This window comes from Schistocerca cancellata, chromosome 5 (genome assembly GCF_023864275.1).
Source record: "Schistocerca cancellata isolate TAMUIC-IGC-003103 chromosome 5, iqSchCanc2.1, whole genome shotgun sequence".
NCBI lineage: Eukaryota > Metazoa > Arthropoda > Insecta > Orthoptera > Acrididae > Schistocerca > Schistocerca cancellata.
Window position 1 is genome coordinate 241,158,793 of NC_064630.1, and position 20,677 is coordinate 241,179,469.

At 40.6% G+C, this 20,677-nt stretch overlaps 1 protein-coding gene across 2 annotated transcripts in view; it reads right to left on the bottom strand.

Annotated features, from left to right (window-relative positions):
- LOC126187821 (probable cytochrome P450 301a1, mitochondrial) overlaps positions 1-20,677 on the bottom strand; it is a 220,556-nt gene that overhangs the window by 164,500 nt on the left and 35,379 nt on the right. The gene's annotated exons all lie outside the window — the stretch shown is intronic.

Consider the following 20,677-nt stretch of genomic DNA (forward strand, 5'->3'; position numbering starts at 1 on the left):
AACGTATAAGTAAATGTCCTCGAAGTAGAGAAACAACAAGCATTCTCGTCCAGACTGTATACCAATTAGGTTCCTTTCGGAGTTAGCTCCATACATAACAATCATATACAACCGTTCGCTCGACGAAAGATCCGCACCCAAAGACTGGAAAGTTGCACAGGTCACACCAATATTCAAGAAAGGTAGTAGGAGTAATCCACTAAATTGCAGACCCATATCGTTAATGTCGATATGCAGCAGGATTTTAGAACATATATTTTGTTCGAACTTTATGAATTACCTCGAAGAAAACGGTCTACTGACACACAGTCAACATGGGTTTAGAAAACATCGTTCCTGTGAAACACAAGTATCTATCTAGTCACATGAAGTGTTGAGTGCTATTGACAAGGGATTTCAGATCAATTCCGTATTTCAGGATTTCCAGAAGGCTTTTAACACTGTACCACACAAGCGGCTCGTAGTGAAATTGCGTGCTTACGGAATATCGTCTCAGTTATGTGACTGGATTTGTGACTTCCTGTCAGAGAGGTCACAGTTCTTAGTAACTGTCGGAAAGTCGTCGAATAAAACAGAAGTGATTTCTGGCGTTCCCCAAGGTAGTGTTATAGGCCCTTTGCTGTTCCTTATCTATATAAACGATTTGGGAGACAATCTGAGCAGCCGTCCTCGGTTGTTTTCAGATGACGCTGTCGTTTATCTACAAATAAAGTCATCAGAAGATCAAAACAAACTGCAAAATGATTTAGAAAAGATATCTGAATGGTGGAAAAATTGACAGTTGACCCTAAATAACGAAAAGTGTGAGGTCATCCGCATGAGTGCTAAAATGAATTCGTTAAACTTCGGTTACATGATAAATCAGTCTAACAAAAAAGCCGTAAATTCAGCTAAATACCTAGGTATTACAGTAACGAACAACTCAAATTGGAAGGAACACACATAAAATTTTGTGGTTGGACACAAAACCTACTAAGGAGATTGCCTCCACTACGCTTGTCCGTCCTCTTCTAGCATACTGCTGCGCGGTGTGGGATCCTTACCAGATAGAACTGACGGAGTACTTCGAAAAAGTTCAATGAAAGGCAGCACGTTTTGTATTGTCGCGAAATATGGGAGAGAGTGTCACAGAAATGATACAGGATTTCGGCTGGACATCATTAGAAGAAAGGTGTTTTTCGTTGCGACGGAATCTTCCCATGAAATTCCAATCACCAACTTTCTCCTCCAAATGCGAAAATATTTTGTTGACACCGACCTACATAGGGAGGAACGATCGCCAAGATAAAATAAGGGAAATCAGAGCTCGTACGGAAAGATACAGGTGTTCGTTCTTTCCGCGCGCTATACTAGATTGGAATAATAGAGTATTGTGAAGGTGGTTCGCTGAACCCTCTGCCAGGCACTTAAATGTGATTAACAGAGTATCCATGTAGATATATATGTAGATGTAGATGATGTCGTATGACAGCAGGAACACTCTCTTGGTTACCCCACGCACTCTGACTGCAGACTTGTACATCAGTCTGGTGATTCGACTTGTTGTAGTGCCAGTCATATTACAGGGGGTGTTTTCCAACAGAATAACGCTCACCCACATACTGCTGTTGAAGCACAACATGCTCCACATTGTGTCGGCATGTTGCCTTGGCCTGCTCGATCCCGTATCTGTCTCCACTTGAGCACATATGGGACATCATCGGACGACAACTTCACCGTCATCTACTACCAGCATTGACTGAACAAGTGCGACAGGCATGGAACTCCATTCCACAAACTGACATATAGTACTTGCATAACACAATGTATGCACGTTTGCATGCTTGCATTCAATATTCTGAACGTTGCACCTGTTATTAATGTACCTGCATTTCACATTTGCAATGACTTATTTCGGATTTGCAATTTTAATCACTTAAATAAGTTAGTTGCACAAATGTATTCCCGAAATTTCATTACTCTGTATTAAGTATTTTTTGGTGCTTCGATTTATTTCCCGTCAGAGTATTTGCTTAACTCCCACATACACGATAAGGAATGAGCATCGTGGCAAGATAAGCGAAATTCGGGCTAAGAAGGAAAGATTTGGGTTTCCGTTTGTCCCATGTGTTACAAGACGTTGAAACGCCAGAGATATATTTAAATGTGGAGCCTCTGACTCTACGCCAAAAACCAAGTGTTGAATTAAATGTAGATGCACGTATGTGTGTTCTCTTTCGTGACGCATGCAGTCGTTCATTGATTAAAAGATTGTGTCCCAGATAGTACGCAACAGTTTTTGGCGTCCTTTGATAGTACCTCTTAGAGCTAAAGAGAGTGAGAGCAGCAGCCGACCCAACATCTACTGTTGTCAAGACATTAAAATGAAAAACAACGAAGTGGTATCTTGAAACGCTATCTGATAATCATAAGTGAGCAGTGAAACAGCTGGCTCTGCTCGTCCATCAAATCCAAAGCGCTGTGGACAACGGCGATCAGGACGATGCAGTGCTGTTTTATCTTGCAGGTGGCTCTCGATATAGTTACGCACTGCAGCCTAGTGAAAAAAATTCACCATATCATGCATCGAAACGGATTTGCGTTTGCATTCATTCCTCACAAACGACTACTACTGTAATTACATTACGTGCCTTTTCTCAGTTGTGTAACTGGATTCGTGATTTCATGTTGGAAATATTACAGTTCGCAATAATTGACGGAAAGTCATAGATTAAAACAAGTTATTTTTGGCGTTCCCCAAGGAAGTGTTATAGGCCCTCTGTTTTTCCTGATCTGCATAAACGAATTGGCAGACAATCTGAGCAGTACTCTTAGATTGTTTGCAGATGATGCTACGATTTACTGTCATGTAAAGTCACCAGATCATCAAAACGAATTGCAAAATGATTTGGACACGATATCTGTATGGTGCAGAAAGTGGCAATTGATTCTGAATAGTGCAAAGTGTTAAGTCGTCCATATGAGCATTAAAAAGAATCCGCTAAATTTCAGTTACACGATAAATCACACAAGTCTAAAAGCTGTAAGCTTAGTTTGATACTTATGGATTACAGTTATGAGTAACTTAATTTAGAACAGCCACATAGATAATTTTGTGGGGAAAACAAACTAAAGACTGTGATTTATTGGCAGAATACTTAGAAAACATAACATATCTACTAAAGAGATTGTTAACACTTTGCTTGTGCGCCCACTTCTGGAGTATTGCTGTGCAGTGTGGGATCCGATCAGATAGCATTGACTGAGGACATCGAAAAAGTTGAAAGAAGAGCAGCTCGATATGTACTGTCGCAAAGTAGGGGAGAGAGTGCCACGGGTATGAGACACGAACTGGGGTGGCACTCACTAAAAGAAAGGTGTTTCTCGATGCGGCAGGACCTCATGAAATTTCAGTCACCAACTTTCTCCTCAGAGTGTGGAAGTGTATTGTTGGCGTTCACCTACTAGGGGAGGAATGATCACCATTATAAAAAAAGAGAAATCAGAACCCTCACAGAAAGATTTAAGTGTTCGTTTCTCCCGCGGGCTGTTCGAGAGTGGAACGTTAGAGAAGTAGCTTAAAGGTGGTTCAATGAATCTTCTGCCGGCATTTAATTGTGAACTACAGAGTAATCATGTAGATGTAGATATAGATACAACTCAACATGTTCATTGCTGGGCAGAATCGACGTAACATAAATGTAACTTCGGAAGTTCTACAGGAGTGTGATGTAAGACAGTAAGAAAATTTAGTGTGTGCTTTGTTTCATATTTTAATAAAATACATGCTGTCGATTTGTCTATACCACCTCAAATAACTTCCTGCCGAGAACCAAAATGAAAAACGTAACAAGTAAATTTTGTTTAGTTACCAGGGACACTTTAACCGGGATGATTGCCTTTCTTGCAACTTTGTTCGTCAAGAAAATATATAGCGTCCTATATTTTTATTAGGTGATACATTTGCTATGGTCAACCCTGTTCAGAAAGGTATCACAGAGTGCCAGTGACCTAACCATGATGATATTAAAAATTTAACACGAAATTAACTTTGACTCTCCTAGTATTAATGTACAACGTAGGTACCAGGAGTGACGTAACTAGTCCGCCCGCTGGAATTGACAGTAAACTGGATTACCGGATAAAAAGTAATGGGTGTCACTTAGAAACGGGGTACTGCTGTTACTACCTTCGTAACGAATAAAGTTACAAGAAAGCAGTCAAGCTCGTTAATGTCACTGTGGTAGCTAAACAACACTTATTTGAGTATCTTGTAATTTGCTTCTTGATAAAAAGTTATTTGGATTCCCCCAACTTTTACTCTTACCATATTTTTTCCGTTGGTTCTTTTATGGTACCTATTATCTAAAAGGAAGATAGGAGGCATGTGTACTTACTATAGCATATCGTGTGAAACAAACATTGTCACGAAAATACTGTCACATTTAATTTTCTTTGAATAACTTGCAATTATGATACTATCAGCTAATTCGAAATTTAGAGATTCCTACCGCTAACACATGTTTGCTATAATAGGCCGATGGTCGAATTCACAAACGCCGTCAGCGAGTTGAACGGCGACTCGAAACGTGCAGCGCGCCATGGACTCGGCTGGTGGCAACAGTACTAGGCTGTAGGAGACATTCTCCTGCGCTTGCACGTGCGCTGCACGTTTCGAGCCGCCCTTCAACTCGATGACGGTGTCTGTGGAGACGAGAAAATGTGATTCACCCAAAAAGCCGACACGTTTCCATTGGTCGACGGTCGAATCCTGATGGTCCCGTGCCCACTGCAGTCGTAACTGATGATGTCTTTGAGACATACTTACAGTTGAAAACCACCTGCATCCCTTCGCGTTTGATATCTTCTCCGACGGCGATATCATCTTTCAGCAGTACAGCTGCCGGTGTCTCGAAGCCAGAACCGTGCTACAGTGGTTTGAGGAGCATTATAGGGAACTCACGGTGATGTATCGGCGACCAAATTCGCCTGATGTTAATCCTATGGAACCCATCTGTCTCGATACTGAGCGCCATCATCGCGTACACAAATCAGCGGCCAGTCATTTACACGACTTACGTGACCTGTGCGTACACACCTAATGCCACATACATCCATAAACCTACCAACAAACTGTTGCACCCCTGATACACAGAATCAGAGTTGCATTTCATTCCAAAGACGGACAAACAAGCATGTGGTCATAACGTTTTGGCTCATCAGTGTAATTTGTATGGTCGCTAATACTCAAGGCATTCGCAACCGATTCAGTAAGCGCAAAGTTTCGTAAGTACGAGGTATCTAGATCTAATCGCGCTGCTGGTACTATTTTTTATTCCCAAGCAATTCTGACAACAGATTTATTATCATTACGCAAATCATCAATAGCTAATGAATCATTCATTATTTTTCAATCCGAAAAAGGATTTTTTGGAAGGAGACTGGAAATAAAACAAGGAATACATGAGAACTTTCAGTCAAATCTGTAAAGTAATATTATGTATATTATCGTCTCTACATTTCTGACAGTTACAATGTGTAACCTATGGAGCATTGCGCGTATCGGTATGCTACTGAACGTCGAAAGATAGGAAAAGTATTTGGGGAATATACAGCACATGAAATGAACGCCGAATCTTTCCATTTGCATAGTTTTTCAATGCGTCTATTGGAAAACAAGCTCGGTTTATATTGATAAACGGTCCTCGGTCATCACACAGTTTCGCGACGTACGAAGCATCATAAAGCATATCACCAAATATTACTGGAGACAGATGAAGGTGTGCGATTGATGGACTTTTTAAGCATTATTAGTTTAGAAGTACTCTCTCTATTCTGTTCGGTGATGTACGTGCAATTCTGTAGCCGTTTTATAAGGCTCTTCACCTTCCTGTAGAAATAACTTTGCAAGGTTGCACCAGTGGAATATATTTTGTAGCAATTACTTAAATGCAGCACTTTGGCAGGCCATCTTTATCTTGAAAATTATATTGGGAATAAAAAAATAATAGCACTACTGGGAGTAATCCACTAAATTACAGGCCCATATCGTTAACGTCGATATGCAGCAGGATTTTGAAACATATATTGTGTTTAAACATTATGAATTACCTCGAAGAAGACGGTCTATTGACACACAGCCAACATGGGTTTAGAAAACATCGTTCCAGTGAAATACAACTTCCGTATTTCTGGATTTCTGGAATGCTTTTGACACGGTACCACGCAAGCGGCTCGTAGTGAAATTGCGTGCTTATGGAATATCGTCTCAGTTATGTGACTGGATTTGTGTTTTCCTGCCAGAGAGGTCACAGTTCGTAGTAATTGATGGGAAGTCATCGAGTAAAACAGAAGTGATTTCTGGCGTTCCCCAAGGTAGTGTTATAGGCCCTTTTCTGTTCCTTATCTATATTAACCATTTTGGAGACAATCTGAGCGACCGTCTTCGGTTGTTTGCAGATGACGCTGTCGTTTATCGACTAATAGGGTCATCAGAAGACCAAAACAAACTGTAAAACGATTTAGAAGAAATATCGGAATGCTGCGAAAAGTGGCAGTTGACCCTAAATAACGAAAGGCGTGAGGTCATCCACATGAGTGCTAAAAGGAACTCGTTAAACTTCGGTTACATGATAAATCAGTCTAATCTAAAAGCCGTAAACTCAACTACATACCTAGCTATTAGAGTTACGAACAACTTAAATTGGAAGGAACACGTAGAAAATGTTGTGGGGAAGGGTAACAAAGACTGCGTTTTATTGGCAGGACACTTAGAAAATGTAACAGACCTGCTAAGTAGAGTGCCTCCAGTACACTTGTGCGTCCTCTTTTAGAGTACTGCTGCGCGACGTGGGATCCTTACCAGATAGGACTGACGGAGTACATCGAAAAAGTTCATAGAAAAGGAGCACGTTTTGTATTGTCGCGAAGTATGGGAGAGAGTGTCACAGAAATGATACAGGATTTGGGCTGGACATCATTAAAAGAAAGGCATTATTCGTTGCGACAGACAAAATGTAATTTGCAGAGTAGCGATGTAGATGTAGATGTAGATGTACTGGCAGCGAGATTCGATTCCAGAGTCCTCTCGCTAAAGAAACTACGCACTTACTCGCGTGGCTACGGCCTGTTTGAATTCTAGAGTCCATAAAAAATATCTAAGTACGCCTAACATTTTGAAATTCGATTTTCTCAAGAGCTGTGTAGAGTTGTGTTTTCTTATTTATATATTGTGAAGTCCTAATCGTGCCCTGAACACTCTGTCAATATCGTTAATCAGTTCGGTGAAGGAAAGTTCATACTGTCACCTTGTAAGTGGTGTGCTGTTTCACATTTGTTTGTGATACTCTTGGTGCCATTTTTCTGCACTGGTGAGCCAAAACATTAAGACCACTTGCTTAATAGCTTTTTTTTTTTGAACGAATTACGTCACTGATTCTGCGTATGAGAGGTGTGACAGTTGGTTGGTAGGTTTTTGGAGGTATGTGGCAGTAGATGACCACGTGCAGTCGTGTAATTCGTGGATGAAACCAAAATGTCCAGACACACTGTGACCAAAATGGTACTGAAACAGAGGATGACAGACTAAAGGCCGAAATACTAAATGTCTTTTTCCAAAGCTGTTTCACAGAGGAAGACTGTACTGTAGTTCCTTCTCTAGATTGTCGCACAGATGACAAAATGGTAGACATCGAAATAGATGACAGAGAGATAGAAAAACAATTAAAATCGCCGCTGGACCTGATGGGATACCGGTTCGATTTTACACAGAGTACGCGAAGGAACTTGCCTCCCTTCTTGGAACGGTATACCGTAGGTTTCTAGAAGAGCGTAGCGTTCCAAAAGATTGGAAAAGGGCATAGGTCATTTCCGTTTTCAAGAAGGGACGTCGAACAGATGTGCAGAACTATAGACCTATATCTCTAACGTCGATCAGTTGTAGAATTTTGAAACACGTATTATGTTCGAGTGTAATGACTTTTCTGGAGACTAGAAATCTACGCTATAGGAATCAGCATGGGTTTCGAAAGAGACGGTCGTGTGAAACCCAGCTCGCGCTATTCTTCCACGAGACTCGCGAGGGCAATAGACATGGGTTCCCAGGTAGATGCCGTGTTTCTTGACTTGGACAAGGCGTTTGATACAGTTCCCCACAGTCGTTTAATGAACAAAGTAAGAGCATATGGACTATCAGACCAATTGTGTGATTGGATTGAAGAGTTCCTAGATAACAGAACGCAGAATGCCATTCTCAATTGAGAGAAGTCTTCCGAAGTAAGAGTGATTTCATGTGTGCCGCAGGGGAGTGTCGAAGGACCGTTGCTATTCACAATATATATAAATGACCTTGTGGATAACATTGGAAGTTCACTGAGGCTGTTTGCGGATGATGCTGTGGTGTACCGAGAGGTTGTAACAATGGAAAACTGTACTGAACTGCAGGAGGACCTGCAAGGAATTGACGCATGGTGCAGGGGATGGCAATTTAATCTCAATGTAGGCAAGTGTAATGTGCTGCAAATACATAGAAAGACCCGTTATCATTTGGCTACAATATAGCGGGTGAGTAACTGGAAGCAGTTTATTCCATAAATTATCTGGGAGTATGCATTAGGAGTGATTTAAAATGGAATGATCGTATAAAGCTGATCGTCGGTAACGCAGATGCCAGACAGATTCATTGGAAGAATCCTAAGGAAATGGAGTCCGAAAACAAAGGAAGTAGTTTAAAGTACACTTGTTCGCTCACTGCTTGAATACTGCTCACCGGTGTGGGATCCGTACCAAATGGTTCAAATGGGTCTAAGCACTATGGGACTTAACTTCTGAGGACATCAGTCCTCTAGAACTTAGAACTACTAAAACCTAACTAACCTAAGGACATCATACACATCCATGCCCGAGGCAGGATCCGAACCTGCGACCGTAGCGGTTGCGCGGTTCCAGAATGTAGCGCCTAGAACCGCTCGGCCACTAAAGCCGGCGGATCAGTACCAAATGCGGTTGATAGAAGAGATAGAGAAAATCCAACGGAGAGCAGCGCGCTTCGTTACAGGATCATTTAGTAATCGCGAAAGCGTTACGGAGATGATAGATAAACACCAGTGGAAAACTCTGCAAGAGAGACGCTCAGTAGCTCGGCAAGGGCTTTTGTTGAAGTTTCGAGAACATACCTTCACCGAGGAGTCAAGCAGTATATTGCTCCCTCCTAGTATTTCTCGCTAAGAGACCGTGAGTGTAAAATCAGAGAGATTAGAGCCCACACAGAGGCATACCGACAATCTTTCTTTCCACGAACAATACGAGACTGGAATAGAAGGGAGAACCGATAGAGGTACTCAAGGTACCCTCCGCCACACACCGTCAGATGGCTTGCAGAGTATGGATGTAGATGTAGATGTAGATGTAGATGTAAATAACGATCCGCTAATTTGTGTACGCCTTGATGGCGCCGGATGATGATTCCGGTGGGATCCACAGGATTAACATCAGGCGAATTTGGTCGCCGAGACGTCAACGTGAGTTCCCTATAATAATCCTCAAACCATTGTAGCACTGTATCACAATTATACGGCAGTCGCGAAGACATCAAGCATAAAGGAATGGAGGTGGTTCGCAGTTGTCAGCGTGCAAGCGCAGGGGAATGTCTCCTATAGCATAATACTGAATATGTGGCGTGCTGCACGTTTCGAGCCACCGTTCAACTCGATGACGACGTTTGTGGAGACGACCAGCGGACTGGTGTAGATAAAATGTGGTTCACCGGAAGAGCCGACACATTTCCATTGATTGCCGGTCGAATACCGGTGGTCTCGCGCCCGCTACTGTCATGACCGCCGGCCGTGGTGGTCTAGCGGTTCTAGGCGCGCAGTCCGGAACCGCGCGACTGCTACGGTCGCAGGTTCGAATCCTGCCTCGGGCATGGATGTGTGTGATGTCCTTAGGTTAGTTAGGTTTAATTAGTTCTAAGTTCTAGGGGACTGATGACCACAGATGTTAAGTCCCATAGTGCTCAAAGCCATTTTGAACTGTCATGACGATGTCGTTGAGTCAACATCTGGACAGGTAGGGGTGGTCGGCTGCGGAACTCCATGTTCGAGAATGTACGATGAACTGTCCGCTCCGAAATACCTGTGCGTGCAACAGCACTGTGCTCTTTTGACAAAGATGCCACAGATCATCATCTATCCTACTGTACAGAGAGAAGCCTCCGAACCCCACGTTCTGAGAAGGAGTCGTGGAAGTCCAACCATTTCGCGCATGGTGGTACTTTTACTGTCCTTCTGTCTCTTTCCCTAGATGCTCATGATAGTAGCAAGTGAACCTTCGACAAGCTCCGCCGTTTCCTAGACAATCGTTCGCAGACTCTGTGAAATAATAATCTGCCCTTTGTCAAATTCGCTTCCTCGGTGGATTTCCCCATTTGCAGCCCGAATCTTCGCTAGGGTGATCCTTGGTCCGCGTCTGCTCCGTTTACATACTTTTGTTACCGTGTCACGTGCCCGCAACGCCACAAGGCGGCATCCAACGTCGCCGTGTGCAGTGGTCATAATATGTTGGCTTATCAGTATCTTTGTTATCTGTGGGAACGTAGTAACATATTTTGTTGTACAAGACACTTTTATGTATACTATTACAAATCTGCCAAATCATTTATAATGTGGCAAGTAGTTTCGACATTATTTATGTCATCATCTGGCAGAGTTTAGAATTTGAATGGTGTATCCCGCAAGTCCATTATTTTAAAATGTGCTTCATGACTATCTAATACTGGAGAGTGTGCGAGCTTGGAGTATGTTACTGAATGATCTATGCCAGAACGCAGTTTTATTTCCTAATTTTATTTATATAAATTTATTTATTATAAGACTTTCTCCCTTTTCTACGCCTATCAGTTTTAATTCTACCTTAGTTATATGGGATACAGGATACACACCACCCACTAACCAGAGTTATGTACCAGCTTCATCGGTCTACACGAATTCGTGGTTGCTCTCTGAATATCGTGAACACACCCTAAATGAGATTGCCAACGTAATTAAATAACTCCAGCAGCCGATGTCTTCTACTTCCCTAGAAAAAATTCGATGGAGCACAGAAGTTACGAAGAAATTGCGTTACTGATAAATCCGAAGAGTTTTTCGAGGTATAGATGCAACCACTGTTCGCTGCACACTTCTGTGTCAAATCTCCGATTACAGCGTACTAATATCGCTTTCCAATGAAACTTCTAGTCTTTGTATTTAAACTAAACTTCCTGGCAGATTAAAACTGTGTGCCGGACCAAGACTCGAACTAGGGACCTTTGACTTTGAGTGGGGGGGGGGGGGCAAGTGCTCTACCATCTGAGCTACCCAAGCACGACTCACGCCCCGTCCTCACAGCTTCAATTCTGCCAGTACCTCGTCTCTTGCCTTCCAAACTTCACAGAGCTTCTATGAAGTCTGGAAGGTATGAGACGAGGTACTTACCTAAGTATTGCTGTGAGGACGGGAAGTGAGTCGTGCTTGGGTGGCTCAGATGGTAGAGCACTTGCCTGTGAAAGGCAGAGGTCCCGAGTTCGAGTCTCGGCCCAGCACACAGTTTTAATGTGCCAGGGAGTTTCATATCAGCGCACGCTCCGCTGCAGAGTGAAAATATCATTCTACAGTTATACCAGCATAAAGAACCACACAACCAAAAGTCTTTTGATGATAAAGTATTGTAGAAACTTCCTCCAAGATATGCAGACACTTCATCTGATCAAAAAAACTAAACCACTGATAATGTACATCAGAAAATCCGCAGTGGAAAACAAACATCTCTGCAAGAAGCTAAAATTTGTATAGAAGTAGGGACACGATGATATCATATGTAATGAAACAGTCCATCACTCAAAGGGGTACACTTAAAAATATCAAACCACCGCTAATTAATCTAAAGGCTATATTACACAGAAGAGCAACACATCAATCAGAAGCTGAGTATCATGTATCGAAACACAGAAAAGGGGAATACTGTAGACGAAAATAGCCGTAGTTTCTACGAATTTCTGGTTGCATACTCTTAAAATTATACAAAAAGAATTGTAAGTGTCGTAATCTGCATGAGTTTTAGTCATGAACCATTCCACACCCATCCCCAGCGAATATACATAAGAAACAATTCTCACTCTGAATACAGCGGAGTAAAAATAGGACACATAAATCATGTTTTCTCGGCATGTAGGCTGTTTGAAAAGCAGAATATGTAATTCTCACGCCTGTTGTTCTAATATTATCAACCAGTACACAATTATATGGCAGACCTCCTCCATCCAAATAATATTAATTTTAGAAACAGTAATAAATTGACAGCCGTCAATTGAAAACAAAACTGTCAAACAAACAACTGTCATAAGCGCATCAAAAACGTAAATTGTACAGTGAAACGCATTTACAAGCCACAGTAACATAGCAAGACCCAGAATTCATCAACGAGCAGGAGAAAACGAAAGTAATCTCTGTTTAAATATGCAATATAATCTACAAATAACAAACCACACCAAATGGCTCTCCATTCCAAAGCCTCAAAAAAAATTTACCAGTGTCGACGAGTATACAGAAACAACAAAAAACACCTCTAGCAGGCTAATAAATATTAGCTACAGCTCAGGACAAGTCTAATACAGCAATGGTAAGTCCAAAAGGAGCATATGCTAAGATTTTACCTGAATATACATTTCAATTTGTAACTTAAACAATAACAGAATATGATGTAACATATTTCGTAGCCTACATAACATATGTAGGCATGTATTTCAAGAACAATAAACGGAAAAAAACCATTGAGCATGCCACAAGTGTGGTGAAACATGTTTAGATGTTAAAGTAAAACAATAATTGTGTTCTGTAAAGTTTCTAGCTTATTTTTTGTATCCAAGAAAAGTGATGTAAGTTCTATTTAGATTCGATGTGTCAATGTGTCATACTTCATATCTGTATACTGGATATTCTTCAAAACAGGTTTTCAGTAGTCGATATGTTACTCCACAGAGGTTCCGAGATCAAGCAGCGTGATCTTTGGTTGCCTGAAGCATCATCGCTGCTGTCGCTTCCTAAGAAAATCTAGAGAGTGAATTGGATAATGCTCATGCTACCGAGTGGTCTGGAAATAGCACCTAGATAAAAACACGGAGGATGTGGAGTTTTGGAAGGGAGATTTGGTTACGATAAATTTGAAATTGAAGACTTCCAGGTACTGTTGCCGCTGCACTGCTCGCTTGCACGTAATTTATGTGCTTGCAAACGATAAGCTTTAGTGGGATTTTTCTTTATTGGTTTGGATTAGTTAGTTTCATTGTTCAGACGTAAGTAAAATAAAGTGATCAGTTCACATGCTTTGCACTAAGAAGTATAGATTTACCACTCCTTTACAACTTCTAATAATTAATTTCAAGGCAGAGTCATATTTTTTTAATAAGAGGAAATTTTTGTAAAGAATGAGTTTTATTGTTCAATGTGCAGTTCTTTAGAAAAGGTTAGTCTCTTGTTAATCGGTCAGCAGACTTTAATGCTACCACCGTCTCCATACGAAAATTTATTTTCCGATTATGTGTGTCGCCGCATTGCACTGAGGGAACACATTTGCTTAAAAAGAAAGCATGATCTGATTAGAATAGGTGCACGTCCTTCCACTGCACTGCGCAAGGCTGTTCTTTAATTTAGATAGTTTGCTGCAGTGCCACATATTAATGTTCACTCCTTCGAACGGTACTGAGTTTCTATTGCGACAGGAAGCCATGAAAATTTGGGGTCAACAGAAACATCCGATCTCACGCGTCGGCTTTGACCCGTGACGTAAGGGTGTTGTGGTGTGTGACGTCATTTCAATCTTTATGGTCTATATGTTTTGTCGCTACTCGTTATGTCTAATGAATCAATATTGTTTTTTTCTTTTTTTTTATTTGTTTCTTTTTTTTATCTTTTGATTGACCTACACATTGATCTGTAGCGTAGCCCTGAATAAGAGGTTAGGTTGGGAGTTTTTTTTTGGCGGGGGGGCGCAGCCCCCCCCCTGCCTGGCCTTGAGTACCACTTGTTTATTATTATCTTTGTTTGCTATCAATGTTAGCAGATTGTTCTTGTGAAACCTTTGTGTGTGTTCTTTTTCTATGTGTTTTCGTCTTTGTGATACGTATGCAACGTTTCTATATCCGCCATATTGGAATTGTCGTTTCCGCTATATTTGTGACGTCATGGGTCAAAGCCGACGGGTTAGATCGGACGCTTCCGTATTTCCAAAATTTGTTAGGGCCAGTTACATTACAGTCAAGATAAGATCAGTTATAGTAAAGTGTTGTATTTAAAAATTAATGTCAAGATCAGATCAGCTAAAGTTCATGTCAGATCTTATTTCTTATGTAGACAGTTTCTTGCATTTGCATGTGTACCACGCAGTGTTTGGAAATTTGTCGTCATTTTGTGTTCATAAAATTATAGGGCATTTGCACAGAAACATTTTAGGTTATTTATTCCTTCAAAATTAGTTTTCTAGTCTACTGTAGCATTTTTATACTGTCATTCTTGTATGTTGAAATTGCAAGTCACGTAGTGTGATGTCACGCAGATTCACAGATTTTCACAGGACAGCCTTTTTATTATACAGTTTTACATGTTGGTAAAAGTTTATTCAACTACAGTTATTCTATGTCAATTTTGGCGATCATCTAGTCAGACAGTGTTTCCGTAATTATCTTGGTCGCATTGTTCAGGCTTACAACATACACACCGAGCTTAAGATATGAAATCAGTCCTGTCCAGGTTTAGTTTGCAACAAATGAACATTTTTATTCAGAAAAGTTATAGTATTTGCCAAGAGGTGCACCTACTTTAATTCATAACTATTTTTCTGGAAGCATAGGAATAGAGGTTAAAATTCCAATATGATAATAACAGTTACTGCAGCTGTCTTAATATTTATCTTAGAATCATGCTTGAGGTTGCAATGAGTTTGTCACAGTGCTGCGATTTTTCTGGTATACTTGGTTCTGCTGTATCATATTTGCAAGATCTGTAACATAGTTTCGTTGAAAACAGAACATTCATTTTTCGTTTCGTCATCTTAGCTGCCACTGATTCGTCTCCGTCCTTCAGCCAAGCATACACGCTCGGACTTCGGGAAAATCCCTGCGATCCCCTGCTCATTCACCAGCCTACCTTCGTTCCTTGTCCGGTCAGCTGACTGCCACAAGCTGTCAGAGCACTCACTACTGAGTGAGTAGCTTTTTCGGAATATCAAAAATATGTCAAAGCGTTTTTGGATAAGGAAGAGATAGAAGGAAAAACATTGTTTTGTATAAGGCAGAGTTAAAAATCACGAATTGATCTGTCTGGTGATAAAACTAGGGAAAAGTACATATGCTGGAAGTCGTGGTATAAGGTTTACATTGCGTCGTCAAAAGTATAGGTAATAGTGCTCTAAGAGCCACGCATCGTGCCAAAAATGCGCAGGACCCCGACGTAGCGCCATTGTAGCCTTACCATGGCACTGTTGAATGGATGGCGTCCACTATTCCTTCTAGCTTTAGCCGTTTTACACGTACGTGACAAATCGTTCCCCGTTTTCTTTTTCTGGTCGTCATCTAGACCTCAGTTTGCCCGTCAGATTTATTTCTATGACTGAATGTAATATGCTAGGAGTTACTTTTGTTCATTTCCTACGTTACTTTAGTATGCTTAACACCTGTTTCTACTAAGTTACTTGTTTAATACATGCATGTATTACGTGCCTGTGAACCATTTCCCTGCCCCTCTTTAGAAATGTTAAAATTCGAAAATCGCTTTAGAATTTTTAACATTTATAAAAATAGGAGGTAAAAAATCATGTTATATAACTCCAACGAAAGTAACTCTAAAGCCTGCAGAACTGGCTATTCATTTCACCCATGTACACATGTATGTCTAGACAGAGAGGATTGTATTCCTCCTATTAAATCTCGACTCTTGCCTAATATTGCCTGCATTTATCTTGACAACACAACGGAAGTCTTACGTCGCTCTTTTCGTCTAATTTTTCGTTAGAAAGTTTAATAAATGGTTATTACATGTTCGAGAAAAAGTCTTAATATGTAATAATCCTGCACAATATAATGATATTTACACCTATACGAAAGCCATATGACCGTTAAACAATACGCATAAGTTTTATAACCTGTAGTACTAATTTTCATTTTTAATTCCTTTTTCGAAAGAATATACAAGTATAAAACTTGTTTGAGGATTATGTTGTACTGCTAAACACTTAAGTACTACTGAAATATGCAAGCACTTTGTGATGTTTTTTTAAACTTGTAGTGTTTTCTTGGGAAGCTATGTAAAAAACATATTGAAGTTACTTCGTTGTAAGTCTATAAATGTTTTCCAACAATTCTTTTATATTCCACCTCAATTTCACAAACTGCAATTACAAATGCACAATAACTCCCGCAGATACACGTTTCTGGCGTGATTTTGAAAGAAAGAGAAAAAAACACGTCATCGAAGAGACGGTTACTACTATGTTTTTCTAGGCAGATAGTTAGTTGGCTCATTTTATGGATTCTGTAACGATTCTTGTTTTCTGTTATTCCTTTTCTATAGTCCGTCTGATGATGATCAATGGGTGGTCGAAATCGGTCACTGCATTTTGAAACTTTTTGTAACTGTTGTCGCAAGAAAATAAAAAGAGATGGCTGTACATCCTACAGCCTAAATGCCAATTATTTTTAAAAAATGTCCGGAGCGGACGTCGCGAGGTTTTAATGGTCACCTGTAGAGGGACAGGGGCTATCTGTGATGACACACTAAGCAGACAGCTCGAATAGACACGGCCAGGTGCGTGAAATGGTTTAATCGCATCGACACACCGTGAAACACGAGACATCTACATTTTATACTCCGCAAGCCACCCAACGGTGTGTGGCGGAGGGCACAGTAGCTTTGCCGATAAAACAGATGAAAATGACTAGCTATCAGTGAAAAGGCAAACATCACTGTTGTCTGATAACCCGCAGTCTTATCGTAAAACTTTAACCTCACTGCGACTTTTGTCCGACATTCCACATCGGAGCTGACGCAGTGAAGATGCCATTCTCATATCAGAAATGCGTATTCTCAGAAACAAAGGCGACTGTTTATCAAGAAGTAGGTACTTGTTTCGTTTCCTGTTGAGTCAGTTGAGAAAGTAAACAGGTTTCACAGAGTGGAAATACTCTTTTCTGTAGAACAAACAACCTCACTTGGTGTCTGTACACATTTCATCTGTCATTTATCCGCAAGCTTCGGTAGACGCTTTTCTGTCAAGTTACACAGGTTTCACTTTTTGGCAGATCTATACTTTAAGCGTATCTAACGGACACTCTCTACTTTTCTCTGTCCTGTGCCTTTACCTCAATTAGCTGTTAAATTCTTCGATTTTTTACGTATCCAGTATTCCAAACCTTCTTCTTTCTGTTCCACCCTTCCCCGCAATGTTGCTCTGTAATTCATCGTCGCAGGTAATTTCTTCGTAATAAAAACCACTGCCAAGAAGCTCTTCTTATTCTTATCAGATCCACTGGTTTACTTTCCTCTCCTATTTTTAGAAATATAAAGGCCTGAAAACGAAACAGATGGAAAAAAGTAAGTAAACTGTTTCTTATTTCAAAAGTTATCGTCATAACTGTTAACACATTTATCCTACTTTGAGACAAGATGGTCAGTGCCTCCATGGTAAAATGTTTGCGGTTGCCAATGGAACCATGATTCAACAGAGGCGTTTACCTCGTCGTCCCAAGCGGATCAAAGCCTACGGGCGTCTTTCTTCAGGTCAAAAAAATTTGGCCAATAAGTCCAGTTTCCTCGGGCCAGTCATCCTATTATGTCATCCTTACTTCTTCCATCACGTATTATTTTTCTTCCAAGGTAGCACAGTTCCTTCACTTTGTCGACTTCACCACGTCCCCAGTTTTGACGTTCTCGCTAGTTGCGTTTCTGCTACTCCTCATTACTTTCGTTTTTAGTCGATCTACTCTCAATCCAATGCGTGTGCTCATTAGACTGTTCATTTCATCTAAAAATGGTTCAAATGGCTCTGAGCACTATGGGACTTAACATCTATGGTCATCAGTCCCCTAGAACTTAGAACTACTTAAACCTAACTAACCTAAGGACAGCACACAACACCCAGTCATCACGAGGCAGAGAAAATTCCTGACCCCGCCGGGAATACAACCCGGGAACCCGGACGTGGGAAGCGAGAACGCTACCGCACGACCACGAGCTGCGGACTCATTTTATCTAACAGGTCTCGTAATTCTTCCTAGCTTTCAGTTATGATGTCAGTGTCGTTATCGAACCTCATCATTGATATCCTTTCACTAGGAATTTTAATCCTATTCCTGAATCTTTCTTTTATTTTCGTCTTTACTTCTTCGATGTGTAGATTATACAGTAGGGGCGGAAAACTACGTGCCTGTCTTCACTCATCCGAGCACATCAGTCGTGATCTTCCAGTCTTATTGCCAGTAAGATGGTTATGTCTGGAGTGGTCTTCAGTCCAGTGACTTGTCTGATGCAGCCCTCCACACTAATGTTTCCTGTGCTAGCCTCTTCACCTCCGAATAACAACTAAAATCTACATCCATTTGGACCTGCTTACTGCACTCATCCCTTGGTCTCTCTCTACAATTCTTACTCCCACACATCCCTCCGTCACCAAACTGAAGATTCCTTCATGTTTCAGGATGAGTCCTATCAACGGATCTCTTTTTTCAGTCAAACTGTGCTACAAATTTCTTTTTCTTTTTTCGCAAATCAATTCAGTACCTCCCCACAGTTACGTGAACTAGTACCCATCTAATCTTAAGCATTCTCCTGTAGCATCACGTTTCAAAAGCATTTGTCCTCGTCTCGTCTGAACTCAGTATAGTCCAAGTTTCACTTCTGCGCAATGTTACATTTTAGGCAAATACCCCCAGAAAAGACTTCCTAACATTAAATTTCGTATTACATGTGAAGAAAGTCCTCTTTTTCAGAAATACTTTTCATACCAAGTCAGTCTGCATATTATTCCATCTCCACTTGAGCCAGTATGGCATTTTGCTGCCCAAAAACCGAAAAACATAACAGAATTAGCCTTTGATCTCAGTTCTAAATACCAGGTTAAAATTACGAAAAAGTTTAAGAATTGTAATTTCCTCCTAACTAAACTGGAAGTGCGTGACTGCATCACCATGAACCCCGCTGTGCATCGCCTTTGGTGACAACCCAAGATCCAAAGACAAAATTTTCCCATCAGACCTGTTGTTCATTCTAGGAACAGCCCTCTATATAGATAGAATTGGTCAAATTCTATAATAAAAAAAATAGCTTACGTGATAAATTTCTGTCTCTTTTAAATATCCACTATACCTTTGTAAACCACTTTTTCAATAAGAACTTGTACGAACTCATGGCCAAATTAAAGATGTTCAAACTCGCTGAGTTGCTTACATCGGTACTGTCACATAATTAGTTTAGTTTTAGTAACAAAATACACAAACAGAGTGATGGGTTGGCAGTGGATAGCTGTCTAAACAAGATTTTAGGAGATATTTACATGAATCATTTAGAGCAAATATTTTTCAAAACAAACTGTTACATCAACAGCAAAATCATCTACTAGGAAAGTTATGTGGATGATACAATCATTCTTTCTGATGACACCAAGGAGGAAATTGATAAATTTGCAACAAAGCTGAACGGCACACACGAAAGAATTAAATTCATTATTGATCATGAGACCAATAACAGCATCAACTTCTTAGAATTAAAAATCTCCAGAAAAAACCATAAACGTTATTTTTAAATTTATAGCAAACAACCAGCCGCTGACGTATGCATCAGCAGCTCTTCTTGTCATCCAAAACAGCATAAGATAGCATATTTTAAGACCACATCGAATTGCCTGCATAAAACTCCACTTGAACCATTTGAACAACATAAAGAAAGAAATATAACTAAAAGCATAGGTCCAAGCAAAGGGTAAGCCATCACACAATAGACTAGCTGCCACAAAAAATAAAAATAAAATCAGACAACGAGGCTTCACCCCAAACACCTATGCAGTTAACATAAAAGACAGTAGAAGGTAGAAGAAAGTATATTACATTTCCTTTATCGGGGAGTGTATCCTGCAAAACAACCAATTGTTTATAAATACAAACATAAAGAAAAGTAACCTCATAATCTCCTCATGTATGTAAAAACAAATCATCACTTCATCATCTTGATGAAAAGACGTGAGTTATTCAATGCAGTCTTTCTACAAAATTTAATTTGACTACTTCCCAATTTGAACCATAAATGAACACTATTCCCGTTGAAAATAACAATATGGAGAAAGCAACCTAACATGAAACTCTACGCTAAAATACACTCCTGGAAATTGAAATAAGAACACCGTGAATTCATTGTCCCAGGAAGGGGAAACTTTATTGACACATTCCTGGGGTCAGATACATCACATGATCACACTGACAGAACCACAGGCACATAGACACAGGCAACAGAGCATGCACAATGTCGGCACTAGTACAGTGTATATCCACCTTTCGCAGCAACGCAGGCTGCTATTCTCCCATGGAGACGATCGTAGAGATGCTGGATGTAGTCCTGTGGAACGGCTTGCCATGCCATTTCCACCTGGCGCCTCAGTTGGACCAGCGTTCGTGCTGGACGTG